The following is a 15,546-nucleotide window of genomic DNA, read 5'->3' as shown; positions in this document are numbered from 1 at the left end:
AATTTCTTGCAAAGTCCAAAGGGCTGCCAAACAGTGGACAGTCAAAGCAGCAGTGTTTGGTTTACATTATTTTAAACATTGGTGGGAAACATCCTTTCTTCTCTTCCCAACACTTGTCCCCTCTCTCACTGCACTGAAGTGAATACAACCCTCTTCTCAAACTAGAGCCTTTTATTATTTAGGGCCCATAACAGCCTCTCTCTTACCTGTTCACTTTGATCTGTGTGGCTCAGACTCATTACCTAGTCATTAATGTAAATAAACATGAACTCCTCCCATATTCAGTGTGCAAATCTGAAGGATGTTGCTGTAACATTAGGCATAATGGCGCAGAATTACTGCTGTAATATTTCAGTACTATGCTACAGAGCTGTCACATTCAGGACAAACCACCCAACTGAAATGCACAACAAAGAAAGCGAGCAGCAGATCCAAAAAGTCCAACTGTAAGTATTAGAAGGATTTTATTTTTCCTTTTAAAGGAATAAAAGCTGAAAACCTGAAGTTTCAGACTGAAAGAAAATATAAAGTGCCCTCTTTTACCTTTTGCTTTAAGCATTTGGAAAGACCATTAACTAAAAATATATAAGAAAAAATATTTAAACTAAAATTAGCAGGTTTTATATATATTAACAGATATTACACCTTCAATATGTTGTCTATAATTTAGAAAACATGATGCATTCACATTTTCTCTTCAGTTTTAGAGCAGAGAAGCAGAGGACCCAATTTTGCTCTTGTGTTTATTTTGCAATCTGTAACTGAGCTTGAGAACCTGCATAAGAATTGCAAATAGTGTCTATAGTAGTTACATATCCAAGAATGGAAGTTTCACTAAATCCATTCCCTTTAAAAAAAAAAAAAAAAAAAAAAAGAAAAAGAAGAATTTGTTTATTATACGTGACATAAAAATGTCCAAATTTACCATATCCCTGTATGACTCTCTAGATACCCAATGTTTAAATATATCTAAAAGGGCATAAAAATATTTGTGTAAATGGATAACAGTTATATCTCATTTCAAAACTTCCATCCAGTTTTTGCAGTCTTATTTTACCAAAACATTTCCACTATAACTGCTCCTGATCCATCTATACCATGTTTTGCCTCAGAAATTCTACATGACATGCTATATGACATATTGTCTCAGTGTTTGTTTTAGAGCTGGATGTATCATCCTTCTAAGCAAGCCTCCTTATAGACCGCACATCTAATATACACTTAGGAGGTTTGCTTTTCATTTTCTAAAACCTGCCACAGGAACAGCAATGACAGACTTGGAAGATAAAGCCTCAGACACTGTGTGGGGAGATGTGATTTCCCTGTAAGAGATTACTGAGCAGTCCATCCCTTTCACACTTCAGCAGCACTTCTGTATAACTTGTCGTGCTAATAAAGTCTCATTGAGTGTAATTGACACAATTGCATATACAAAGTTGTAAAAGGACAGTAGAATAAAATCTTCATAGCCAGCAGCTTGAAAATGCAATTTTTTGAAGAAGTAGGAAACAGCACACTATCCAGGTGAAGACAGGTGACATTCAGATTCAGAGCAATTTGCTGGTAGTCAGAATGCTATTCTTCTTTGTATGAGAACAAGCTCATAGTCATATCTTCTGGCTCCTTGTAATGTAACTAGTAAAATAGTGCAAAGGAGCTAGGAGAAATTAACATCCCATCATTCCCATACATTGTGTTCTCTTGCCTGTATACATACGTATATACACACTATTTCCACTAGAGTGATGTAAAACAATGCAAAAAATCCAGGAGAAAGTGATTTTCAAAAAGGCTATGAGACAATATTTTTATGGAAAAGAAGGAAAAGTAGGAAAATTAAGAGAATTAATAATTCTATGAAAGGACCAACGCCATAATGGATTGAAAACTTCACATTTAATTGCAAAAATTATTTGGTTCACAGGAAAGGAAAGTAGTACGTGGTGAGATACTAATATTTTCTATTCTAACTTATTCTATATTAGAAACTAGTTTAGAAAGACTTTACTTTATTCTCACTTTCATTCTAAATATGCTTTTCTGACCCTATAGAAGCTTGAAAAAGTATGATCTGCTTTGGCAAAAATAACAAGCTACTTCAAGGGTGACTTTTACCTCCTTTTGAATACATTTTGAAAGATATGAATGCAATAGCCTAATAAAAAATCAAAAGCCAATAATTTTTCTCTATTCAAGTAGTGTCACATACATTTTAAAATGAAGAAAATCCTAATGATTGAGTTGGAAGTCACAGATTCATGCAACTATAAAACCCCATAATAATATTCACATTTTAACCACTAAAATGATGTTTAGATAAAGTATCAGGACTTGATTATTCTTGACTATTTTGAAAAAAAATTAGTAGCATGACTGAGACAATTAGGTCTGCCCAGCTTTGCAGTTTAGAGAAGTTGAAAAGGTTTTTACTAAAATGTTTGGGAAAGAATAGCTGTTTCCAGGCCTATTAGCTTGCTGCAGAGATCAGCTGCAAAATACACTGTGCTCTATCGCCAGAACAGGACCGCACCTTAATCTTGTATTTTCATACAGCCAAAAGAAAGCTGCCTAGAAAAAAAGTAGAGTACACGCCTGCATTAACTTTTGAGAATTCCATTGAGTGCTGCACATTCACTCTGTCTATCTCTGAAAGGGAAAAGTTGTTGTGGCAACTTACTTCGGTATCTAAGGTACTGTTGTTCCTATAGTGAGTGGAGTGGTGTGTAGTGGGCTGGAGAGGAGTGGAAGAGGCCTCTGCTGAAGGAAGCAGCTTCAACTGACTGCCTTGAACACATCCACTGGGTGTCTGAACTTGCTGCTCCACTCTACCTTTGTTGAGCTTGTGAAGGAAGCACAGTCAGAGACAAGTGTTTAGACTGGTTTAATTCTTACTTTATTTAATCCAAGTTTCAGCCTGTAATCTGCAGTAATTTAATGGCTATTATAACATCCATGGATTCATTGACAACTATATGATATCCTATCCCCCGTCCAAAAGTTTTTACCCCACTCCTGTGTTTCACAACGGACTACAAAGGGAACCTTGTAAAGTTTAGCCATTCTTTTAGTGTCATTTGAACAGCATCTAGCACAGCAACAATCACTGAACTCAGACTAGAGTCTTCAAGCCCTTCATTATAAAATGACCTAACGTGAAAACAACCCTGTTACACCAGCTTGACATTCATCATCAGTTAGCTTGATTTCTGAGGTAACTGCCCAATAAAAGTTGACTGTTTTCATGTGCTAATTTTTGAAAACATAATTAGTGCTTTATCATTGTGGTTCATCAACACATTATTTTATAAACTGAATAAAATAAATAAAATATAATATTAAGAAATATTGTAAAATAAAACATTTAAGAATTTTATATCTTTAAAGAGAATATAAAACATTAACAGAGCCTCAATGCGACAAAATAGGAAATATTGACACCATAGGACACCAATCAAAGACATGAAGTGTCAACTTCAAATCATAAAATAATGAAAATATCAGTAACGGGAAATGCTCTAAAGCCAGGAATTTCAGTATTGACAAAAAAGAATGATAATGTATCAAAATACATGCAAAAGAGAAATTCCTAAGAGAAATATCTAAGACTAGATTCTCCCAGAGATTAGAGAACATCCGCTACAGGCTTAGATATATTGGACAACCCAGATTTAGCTGTGCTTGATAGGGAAAAATAATAAAAAATTTTTTACTAAGTTTGGCAAAAAATTTGGACGTTATTTCAAATATTGAAAGTTAAGTCATACAGAAATTAATACTGCCTTTATTATTCTGTGATATTACACAGCATCAGGAACATGAAGCAATCATGAAATTCACCAGTGTCAGAATTAAATTTTTTCCAATCCCTCAAGCCCTCAAACTGAACGAAACAACTCCATGAGTCTTTTTTCCCTTCACTTCCAAAAAAAAAAAAAAAGCAAAAGCAAAAGCTAGGAAATGCTAATTTTAACTTTTTGGAAGCTAGATGTCATTCGATGTAGTTCTCTCCCTCTCTGACATTGGAGATGCACACTGCTTACCGTAACTCATTTGTTCCTTTTTCATATCCAGTCAGCTGCCCTAATTTCTTCCTACTTAAGCTGGCTTCTCTAAATCCTTAGTATACCCTTTGAGTCAAGATCTGTCTGGAAAGAATAAAGTTCAATATCCTAGTGAGACTAAAGCCTGTTGTATTTTCCACTTAAAGATTCCCTTTGTGTCCCTAGGATCCCAAGTGATCCATACAAAAGTACATTATCTCTTGTCAGTATTTTATCTCCTAGTGTTTCCTTTTAAAAGCCTTTGATTTAACTCTGTGCATTCAGGCTCAATAAGATCATACAGAAAAGTGTAGGTCAAACAGTATTTATAATAGCAATGCAGATTGCAGGGGTTACTTAAATTTCAGTCTATGTATGTCTAAACAGCCTTCTTAACAGTCTAAACTTTCTTCTGAAACTGTTGTATGTCTAGAACCTTTTCACCCCATGACTGAGTCTTTTCTGGGTTGTATTGCAATGAATCAAGGCTCATTGTTCTAAAATCTCTGGAATTACTCTGACTTAAAGCAGTGTAAACTTAAGGTACTGGAAATGCAAATTCCTTCTCTGATGTCTGGCTAAGTGTGACCATAACAAGGATAAAAAGTATGCAGAAACATATTAATTTGATCTTCCGAGGTAGCTTGCAGAGTTAAAAGAAGTGTAACTGAAAAACAAGACACTTTTTTTCAAAAAGCTTATACATTCTCTCTCTGAAGCCATCAGCAAGCCTGTCTCACAGCAGAAATTGGACTGTTTTAGATCATGATAATAGAAGATGTATAAAAAGATATTTTGCCCTAATTTCACTGAGTAATTGTATATGTGAATAATGCAGCATCTTATTAGAGTGATTGCCTGCCACAGTTCTGCTCAAGACTATTTTCTTTCTTTTAGGAAGTTTCAGGTATGAACAATAAGACATACTGTCTCTTTTTTCTTTCATTTCCTTCAATTGGACAGGCAGCAGAGGCTATAAGCCAGGTTTTGCAAACCTTCTGTTGGTGAAGGAATTAATCACTGCACTATGACTCCTCCTGTGTCACAGAAATATGTAATGTGAGGCCACCCTCTCATTCGTTGTGGTCTATCAACACTTTATATTTACTCATGTGACTTTCTAAGAGTCTTTTTAGACATGCCAAAGCCATAAGCTAAATTTGGCTTCATTTGCTACATCCATGCCAGTGGATTGGATCAGCTGAGAGTCCCAGTCAAGAAGGGGAAATAAATGAGGGGCCGTTGCAAATAGCAGCAGACGTAGGTGTTCTCATAAAAAGCCACCAAGCCAGATTTACAACCCTATTGTGGTAAAATTAATTGGAATTAGAAGCTTAAACATTAAATAGAAAAGTCTCTTTTCACAGTGGACTTCTTAAGCTACGATTTCATTTTAGCTCCTTTGGTTCTTTGTCACAGCTGAAAGCCCTTTGTCAGCATGGATGGGAAGAGGAGGACTGTGGGGATGAGCCTCATCTAGAGCAAGATGGCATCATTCTCATGGGATCCTCACCACCACTGTGAGAAACAGAAGTCTTCAATGTACTCCAAGGGGAATTAAATTGGAGATGCTATTTCCAGAGCCTGTTTTTTGTCACCCACCTGTTTTCATTAAAAATATGTGACTGTCCATTCTGCAGGAGACAGCTCAGCCAGTTCTTCCTAGAAAGCTCAGTGGTATCAAAGTTAATGTCTGGCAGCTTTGAAATGCCAGCCACCTGCATGGCTTCTGATTTTTTGTGTAAACTTCAGATGTAGATATACTCTTGACAAAAACTGCAATGAGCCCATCAAACAAAGATAACAAAGCTAAATGATGTGAAATTTGGATCCCACTGTGGTATTATTACATTAAACTGTATTTGAAGAGTGCTGAGAGAATGGTAATGTAAGAGAATTAGAATAGAAAATAATACCATTATTTTAAAATAATTTTTTATATATGCTAACGACTGTGGAATCAGTATTTCAGAAAAAATCTAGCTTGGATTTTTTTTGGTTTTTTGTTTGCTTGGTTGGTTGTGGTGGGTTTTGTTTTGGTTTTTTTTTTTGGAGTTTCTTTGTCATAGTAATAGAAGAAAAATGGAAAAGGGGATGAAATTACCAGTAGCTTACAGGGCTGTGACATTGGAGCAAGGGAAAAATTGCAGTGTGTCTGTCTGAGGTAAGCACATTAGCTGCTGAATGCGTAAATTGCAAAAATAACTTAGAAGCCAAAAGTGAGAACAAATGAGCAAGCAAGTGATCTAATCTCTGTTGGAACACATCACCCATGTGATTTGCAGGGTCCCTTGGAAACAAAGAAGCAGATGAAGCAGGAGTAGCATTTGTGTTATCAGCAATGGAGAAAAATCAATAACAGATAAGGTCTGAGCGTCAGCAAAATAAAGGAACTTTCCATTCCTCTCTGAAACACTGACAAAATTGAAGCAGGGAAAGCTGGGGGTCTCATTACTGTAAGAGGTTCCCTGAGCTGCCCACGTTTAATGTTTAGTTACTGTCATACATAGCTTTAAGGCTGATAAATCTTAACTATAATTCTAAATTTTTTGAAGTAATAGCCTAGAAGAAATGTTTACATTTACATCTCTCTCTATTTTGGAGAGAGATGTAAATGTAAAGCATTGCCATTTGTGGAGCAAATCAGAGATGGGAGACACACTTCTCTTGTAGACCCTGAGAAACTATGAAATCCAGAAATAGTCTTATTTAGGACACAAACTGTTCTTCCTTACACCAGAGCAGCCGCCTCTCTAAGTTCTGCTGCAACATGAATTGCAGAGTGTAATTAATTGGATTTCACAGTCTGCTAGAACGGTGGGCAGCTAGTGCTTTGAGCAGCAGGAAACCCTTCCCGTGGACATGGAGCTCCCGAGTGGCACCAAAGAATCATATTTTGAGACCCTGAAACTTCCAGTTTCAGTGAAAGAGGAAGTACAAGTCAATCACAATTCAACCAATTTTTAAAGGATTTTGAACTGATAAGATATCTCAATGTAAGCAGTTAATGGTCCACACAAGTGTAATTCTTTGAAGGAACATGAAAATGTTGTTTTGGTTGGTCCTGGATAGGCTGGAGGCATTGGTAACTGAATGCTCCATTTTTGTTTTATGCAGTGGACAACCACTGCATATTTGAATGCTGTACACAGTTGCTTTCTTCCATGTTTTGTTTCTACAAACCTAAAAGAAAATAACAGGCAGAGCAATAGGCTTTAAAAGACAATACTTACCACACATTTATCTTTCAGTGATGTCCAGAGTCACTACACTTTTCCACGTAATTGGAACTGGAGATGTTTGTGGTAACAGATAAGGAAAATATTGACTTTCTAATTGTTTGTTGTTTTGTTTTTTGCTTTTATGTGGAAGACTCGGAGGTTTACACCACATTTCCAATTAATGTTGTCTTGTCAAGACTAAGACTCAGCTTTAAAACTGTGCATCCAGGAAGGAGTAAAACCAAGAAATAGAGTTGGTTGTTTGTACAAGATCCTGAAGAAGATTGGAAAGGTGAACTCAAGTAGGTAATAGTGAAACAGAAGATGAAATTAGCTGAAGGTTATCCAGGGATAAAAAAAATCTCAAAACAGAAATGCAGCAAGTACTACATTTGTCTTAGCAAGAGCCAACGAGGTAACGAGGCTGAGAGATGGGACTACATCTAGTGGTAGGACCCAGGACAGATTATTACTGAGCCTGAAATAAATCCTCTGTGAAGAGCCAGAGAACCTAGTACTGAAGAGGTCAAGCTAACTACTACCATATGGAATGACAAAAATAAGGGGTTTACAGTTTTAGAGAGCATATGGTGTTAGAATAATAGCTTACTAAACTTCACCACACTGGAACTTGCCATTTTTTGACCCTGAAATGGAGCAGTAATCTCCTTTAGACAAAGTATATTTGTCTATAAAGTCCTTGTTAATTGTATCTTGAAGTCTGGCACTGTCTTAACTGTTCTATTGTTCGTATTTTTGAACTTGGACACTTGCTATCTATGCAGTTGCTTTCAGTGTTAAGTATAAACAGTGGTAAAAGATGATCACTGTAGAGTTTGGGTCTTTTTGCAGAATTTACAGTTTCATATTGCACGGTGCATTAGAACTCAGGAAAAAAAAGTGTCCTTAGGCAGTGGCACCTTCCAGAGATATTAGAGCATTGAACTCCACAATTACCCTTTATTCAGACAGCCAGAAGAGTCATGATTTTTCAACAGCTATTTTCTTTTGTTTGGGACCAAGCTCAAATCATTTCAGGTGCACTGTAGGTGTTTTTGTGGTAACTGTCAGCTACAGAAAAGACTATTAACCAAGCTTAAAACAGTGCAGCTGCATTCTCCACCCCTACCCCATGACTAGTTTTGTGTCAGAACTTGTCCCACTGTTTGTATCTTCACACACAACCTGTAATATGGAAACATGAGCTTGGTGCTTATTTTCTAATTAGACCTCTTTTATCTGGCCCAAAAGTTGCTTTCAGCACCTTTTTGGCAGGAGTCTTTAATTACTATCAATCATAGGCACAAATCCGAAATATAAAGTAAACTGGATTAAGATTTGAGTAGCTAGAGTTAGGGCACACTATTGCTTTCTAGAAACAGGATACAAATGTTAAGCACCACATAGGGAAAAAGAAAAGCAACTAGATCCAATAAAAATATATTCATAAGTATCCCCTTGAATATATCCCTCATCTCTGGTGTAAGGAAGCCAGGCTACACCACCCATTTCCATAGTTTGTGTTGTAGTTTTCTTTTCTCTAAATTAGCAGATAGTTTCCAAAGTTGGTTGTCAGCTATCTGTCCTTGTAAGTGTGAAAGTGGTATGCAAAGAAAGCTTGACAGTAGCACTAAAGAAAATGTGCCCACATTTGTTGCTAATTATGTTTCGATTATGAGGCTTTCACTGTGATTGTTTTTGAGGCCCCAGGAACACCTGCAAACACAAAAGAGAGCTCGAACGTTTCCTAACAGAGCTTACACCTCAAGTTCATTGACTTCAGGATGACTCAGTGGATGTACTCATAAATGGTGCAAATCAGTTAAAAGCACCCAAGATGTAAGACTGCAGTTGATACTTTTTTTCCTTTTTATTTCCCATCAGTTCATGCCAGGTGCTTAATGTTAGAGGTCCCAGTCACATTAGATCTTCTCTTGTTTTCTGCATGCAATTTTTGTCCTTCATCACAAAATAAGCATTTGATGAAGCTTATCATGGCACAAATAATGTTCTGATGTTTGTTAATAAAAAATTAAAAGAATGGTACAACGACTTTTACAAATCAAGAAATAGATGTACTGATACTGTTATAAATCAAAACACCTTTTGGCAAGCAGACATAAAATGGTGAAACATTATATGAACAAGTATTTAATGTATGTATTCAGAATATCTGAGAGGCAAACTGATATGTGTTTTTCTTACAGTTATAGGAAATTAAAGACACTTTTTGAGAAAAGGAAAAGAAACAAACCACAATGACATGTGTGAAGAAATCATATCCATAAATACAAGAGCAATGGAAGAAAATAAGGCAGGTTACTCTGAATTTGTTGTTGTAGTGGTTTGGTCCAAAATACTCATTACTGCACTGGATTGCATCACTGCTTTCCTGAAATTTGTTTATCTAATCCTTTCTTTGTTTTTTGTTGTTGTACTGGATTCATCATCTCTGAACTCACATGCTTCAAAGGCAGTGCAGGCACAAAGGTTATATAGATAGCGTCTTAAATTTTAAATTCCTCGTTACGCTGCAGAGAAAGAAGACCCAGTGGTTCTGCTGAGGTTGGGTTGAGAAGTGCTTCCCAGTGTTGCAATGCCAGGCTATGTATTCCTGCCCACATCCTCATGTGAGGGGTTGCATTTTGCTGAGGGAAATCATTATCAGTATTATAAAATTCCATAAACGCATTTGTTTCTATGTATGATATAAATTTAAAGTAAAATGATACAAAAAGTCACAGCTGCTTTGACAAACACCTGCCATGAAATACGTGATAAAATATTTCTTTTTTTTTTTTTTTTGGAGAGAGAGCATACTACTGAAACTCTGTAGAAGAGCTTTTTTAATGGGTCATTGACTGTACATTAGATCATATGGAAATGTGTATTACTTATGGTATTTTGAATCCCAAGTATGAATCTCATACTTAACTACCTTTTAGATACTTTTAACTACCTTTTAGATACTTTTAAGACTTAATTATCACACATTTCTGAAGCATTTGTCCACGGATAGGAAAAAGAGAAAATAAGTACAAAATTATTTGATATAATTTACAGCGGTATTAGACAAACATGAATGGAAGAAGAATGCAAAATATTAATATTATTGATACTGCTCATACACATAAATACTCATATTTCAGAAATAAATCTGTGACCAAACTGAAAATATTAATACAGTACAAACTCTCACTAAGGCAAGCCATGTATTCTGTCTTCCAAAGAATGCAATTTGCATTCATGAACACTAGTAGGGGTTTGAGGAAGCAAGAGAAGGAACACAGTGAGAACACAGTGATCTCCTCCTGGGTACATCCCACTGGTTAACCAATTGCCTGCTTTAGTACTTTCTGGACAAAATAATCACATGTGTTCCTGTGTGGGATTTACTGAGGTTGAGAAAGGAAGTTTCTAATTGTTATTATAAGCTTAAGTAACTTTCCCTTCTTCCCTTTCCAGCCACAGGGCAGCTATATGTATTGTTCATGTAGAAGTATAGCTGGGATCAGAATGCTGGAGTATAAACTGGGTTAAGGAAGACAGCTAAAGGTCTAGGACTAGGTATCTTCTAATAATTTGGTTAAATAAAGCCCTCATATATATATATATATAAAATAAAGTCTAACCACACATTTTTGACAGCATTTTGCTAAAACCCGTTGGTGGCAAAAAGCTACTTGAGAGCATTTCTTTCACTGATACCAGCATTGGAAACATATATAATATATATTTTCTGGCAGATATATGGTGGTTAATTATTGGCACTTCCTGCCATAGAAGGAGTGGTTTCAGTTCATTATCAGTAAGCTTTTATAACATTGAAGTAGCCTAAAAAGAAAAATGCAGATTCTGTTGTGTAAGAAATTTGTTCTTCCCCAGAATGAGGCATTCTGCATTCAGAAGGAAGCAGAATTCAAGGACACTTGAGAAATAAAATATTAAAATATAATTTTGTATCCCAAACTACCCTGCAGTTGTGAGAAAAAAAAAAAAGAAGAAAATAAAAAGTCTAAACAATATAGGTACAATTACTTGTACTGTTCTGTTGGGATATAACAAAACCTGGAGAAGTGTCTTGGAAGTTATTCTTCTGCAGAGGGTGAAATATGATAGTCCTCCTCTGTTGTATATCAAATTTACAAGCTGCTGGAGAGTGAATACCAAGACAAGACTGTCCAAAGCTATCATTCAATATAGAGGTTCTGAAAATGAATAAAGAGAATTAGGAGAATGCCACATATATAAAGAAAGAAATTGAAATGAAAGTATTTACACAGCTTCTTGAGAGCATGAATTTTTAAAGCAGGCACTTCTCTTGATACAATCTGATTTCAGAGTCAGCACACTTCTAAGTAGCTTAAAATATTTGCCCTTTCCATAAGCCTGAGAAGTCCCTGTAGGATTATGAAAATCTAAATTCTATTTCTTCTGACCAAATGTTTGAGGAACAGGAGGTGGGCAAAAGTCAAAATCCTAGATGTGACATTTATCTCTTGACACTTGTTTTGTGAACAGCTTTGGGAGCTAAATCCAATTCTGAATGTCTTATATCTCCATTTTAGGATGAGTCAAATGAACACATTTAAATTTGGAATAGAAATAGTCTTAGATGAATAAAAATTCCCTATAGTCATTAATAGCTGACCAGCATAAGTTAGAGTGTTATTTACCAGTTAAAAATTCAGTCTGGAGACCAAGATTCTATAGAAAAGATTCCCCTGTATGTATAAGGTCAGGACTTACGCCAGGGATGTGAAGAGAATTTTAATTATAGAAACCAAAAGCAAATAAAAAGTTTTTTAAAAATCAATCTAATTTCAGACGCTACAGAAGCAAATTCCTTGAATCTAGGCTCCCTCTGAAGTGTAAAGTATTGTATCTGAAAGTCTCAAACCCAATTACAAATATTCCATTTGAAAGAGTAGTAGGAACTGTTTGGATTTTTTTATAGCTTCATTAATATTCAGTCTGTTAGAAACCAGTATGAGTTTGCTGTGAACTTCTATAGGAACACACATTTCAATCCCATATCACAAATCCTTGCCTTGCCGTGCTATTGTCTGATTGGCTGTTTTGTTCCTGCCTTTGCACCAGTTTTCAGGGGTTAACTCTGGTAAACACTGTGCACAGCCATACAAAATAATTCAACTCATGTATGATTTTCTTCCACAGGTGCTAAATTACTATATTCACTTTTATTCAATTAAACATGGAAACTAAAACATCCCTTCTAACACATGCTGCTTATTGCCAATTTAGAATTATAGATGATAAAAGGCTTCCAGGGAGCTCTCCTACATCCTTTCTCTGAGATTTTCTGATCTAAAGCTTTTGTGACAGATTGATTCTATGTACATCTGCCAGATGTGTGAATTTGACATAATTTTATAATCTCTGTTCGTATTATATATGAAGTGGTCTATGATAGCCTTGTGTATCAAACTGAGTTTACCACCAGTGTGTCCCTGGGATGCCCACAACCTTGAGAGAAACCTACTTTGGCCTAGGAAATTTTCTCAAGCTGTGGTGGCCGTTGTATGAGCTGGTATGAGAACCTCCATGACACCTTCAGCAGGGATAATTTTCTTTGTACTGGCTGTGTTGCAAGTGGAAAATGCAGTTACCTGAGTCACCTTGGGATGCAATTATGATGCAAAGTCTGGCTGTAAAGCTCTCTAAAGGTGAGGAAGAAATGCTGCATTTGTCTTCCTTGTGTCATTTGGAAGTGATCATTTTTGTCACGATTATCTGATGCCAGCCTCACAGAGAATACCCTCAGTGATCTGGGGACAAACTCATAAAAGGTTTTTGCTTTGTGCTGAATTTTATTCCCTGAGTTCTCACTGAGCTTGTGTGAGATATATTGCTAATTTGAGTATTCAAGGAATATGTCACAGGAGACTAAAAGTAGTTGGTGGGATCATGAACAGCAGTGGTAACTTTGAAATGACATATGAGCAGGAGACAGAGATACTTCCTGTATGGCTACAGTCTATCCATATATTCACTTGGAAAGTATATTTTCCCTTTTAAACTTTCCTTAAAGTTTAGGAAAGATTTGGGAAAGAAAGGAAAAATCAATTGTTCATCCACATTTTTCTTTATTCCAAGAATTTCCAAAGGACCTGCCCTTTTGATCCTGCCTGATTCATCTGTCGATTCCTTCGGAGACATTTGGTTCCTAAAAATGACTTTTACAAAACTTAGCCAACATAAGCAAAGAAAGCATAAATGGTAAAAGGGAGCTAAGGATAAATTTTTCTCCTCTGTTCCTTCCCTCGTGCTGGAGTGAACTGCTAGATTCTAAACTTCTTTGATGATATTTAAATTTGTACCAAGGATTGGCCTCTCACCTATACATCTAAGGAGCATTTCTGAAATCTAACCACAGCTTCTACATTTCAACAAATGCTTGTCCCCAGGAAATACCTGAAGGGTAAAAGATGCAAGACTGCTGTCTGCTTTGATTCTGACTTTGCTCTGTTATGAGTTCCAAGTGTTTCTCTTTGAGTGTTTTGTTTCCTTTGCTTCTAAAAGTGAAATGTGAGAAGTATTTGGGATTCTTTTTTCTGTTTTAGAATGTAAACTCTCAGTCCAAACTTTGAAAGAATTCTTGTCAGCTAAGTTACATTCCACAGTGATGAAACAATCCATTCCATGTCCACAGCTGACATTTGTATAGACATGAGACCTACCCTGTTTTGTGCAATGGAGAACTTTCTCTGCCTACAATACTCAGGCTCTAAAGAAAGGATTCTCTTCCTGTATTTCCTGTGTATCTTATGTGGCCTGGATTATATGACACCCTTACCTTTATTGTTTGTTGTATATACCAAGAGTAACAGAATAAGACTTGTGTTTTAATATACATAAATTATCAGAGTATGTAGTTATAGGAAAAAAAATCACTACTATTATGCAAATCATATACACAGTAATAATATTCCCATCAGAGTTCATAAAAGACAAGCCATTGACTGCTTAAATGTATTAAAAACCTGACAATAAACATCTAATCTAGTTTACTGAGCATCTTTTATTATTAAGCCATCAGAGACTGGAAGCAAACATAAGACACCATGAAAAAATCTTCTTCTAGAAAAAACATCTTTTTCAGTGAGTTTCCTAATCAGTCCCCTTATTGTTGTCACCAGAAAATTCCAGTGGCAGCACAATAATTGTCCCCAGAACAACAGACTAGAACCTTTATTTGAAAATTAGGAATAGCGTGAGGATTACATGGGCAACTAAAGCATATATATCTATAAAAATAATCCTTTTATGGAAGAACATTATAAAATAACACTGGCAAAAATACATTAACTTATTCAGCTTCTGTTAAAAAAGAATTTAAACAAGGCATGAAAGCCCTATTAAAAAATTTATAAAGTCCTACTTTAAGTCCTATTATTAGCTATTAAAGCCAGGCTAATAATTTATACAACTTCCATGTCATTTTATATCCAAGATGTTTACTTTTTTTTCCCAGTTCTAAGCTTCTAAAAAATTAAAATTATTTATTTATATGATTGCTTCAGCATTCTATGTCAGGATTATGGCTAATACTTTAAAAATATGTTAGGTTTATTTTTTTCTTGTTGGTACAGAATGTTGTATTTGCTTAATCCCAAAATAAAAATTGTCATATAGGCAGGAAAATGTGATATACAGTAAATGTTTGCCCATCTTCCTTGAAATAAGTTAAATGTTGTGGCAGATTGGCTGGCAGTATCATGGGACTATTAACACAAAAATATCTGCAGGACAGAACAAATCCATTCATTCAGGTTAGATTCTGTGCATAATCCTAGTGACATTTTTACAGACAAAGAAAAAAGGGATAATATCTATATTAAGGGTGATAGCTGTTATCTGTGCCCACATCCTTATCTGAGACAGTCTTTTCTATCGAGTTTTCCTTCAGAAGAGGAGACTTGTTCAGCAGCTGCTGCCTTCAGGTTGTGAGATGGTTGACTGTGCCCTCAATGCTTCTTTATTGATAACTGATTAAATTAAAATACCCAATTCAATACCTGATTAAAATAATTAGTTTTCTGCAGTTTGAAGATACATAAATATAAGGTTTCTTTTTTGTTTGGACATTTTAAAAGCTGCTTAGTTTTGTTATCAGTATGAATAGACACATACTGGTAGAATAGACAGGGCCAGGCCCCTGGTGCAAGCAGTGGCAGGTTATCATCATATAGGTAAAGCATTAGAAAAAAATCCCCTGTGAAACTTTTGGTGAATGCCAGCCAGTTTGCTCAAACACAGTGCCA

Source organism: Corvus moneduloides, chromosome 1 (genome assembly GCF_009650955.1).
Source record: "Corvus moneduloides isolate bCorMon1 chromosome 1, bCorMon1.pri, whole genome shotgun sequence".
Classification (NCBI taxonomy): Eukaryota; Metazoa; Chordata; class Aves; order Passeriformes; family Corvidae; genus Corvus; species Corvus moneduloides.
This window is presented reverse-complemented; position numbering follows the sequence as displayed.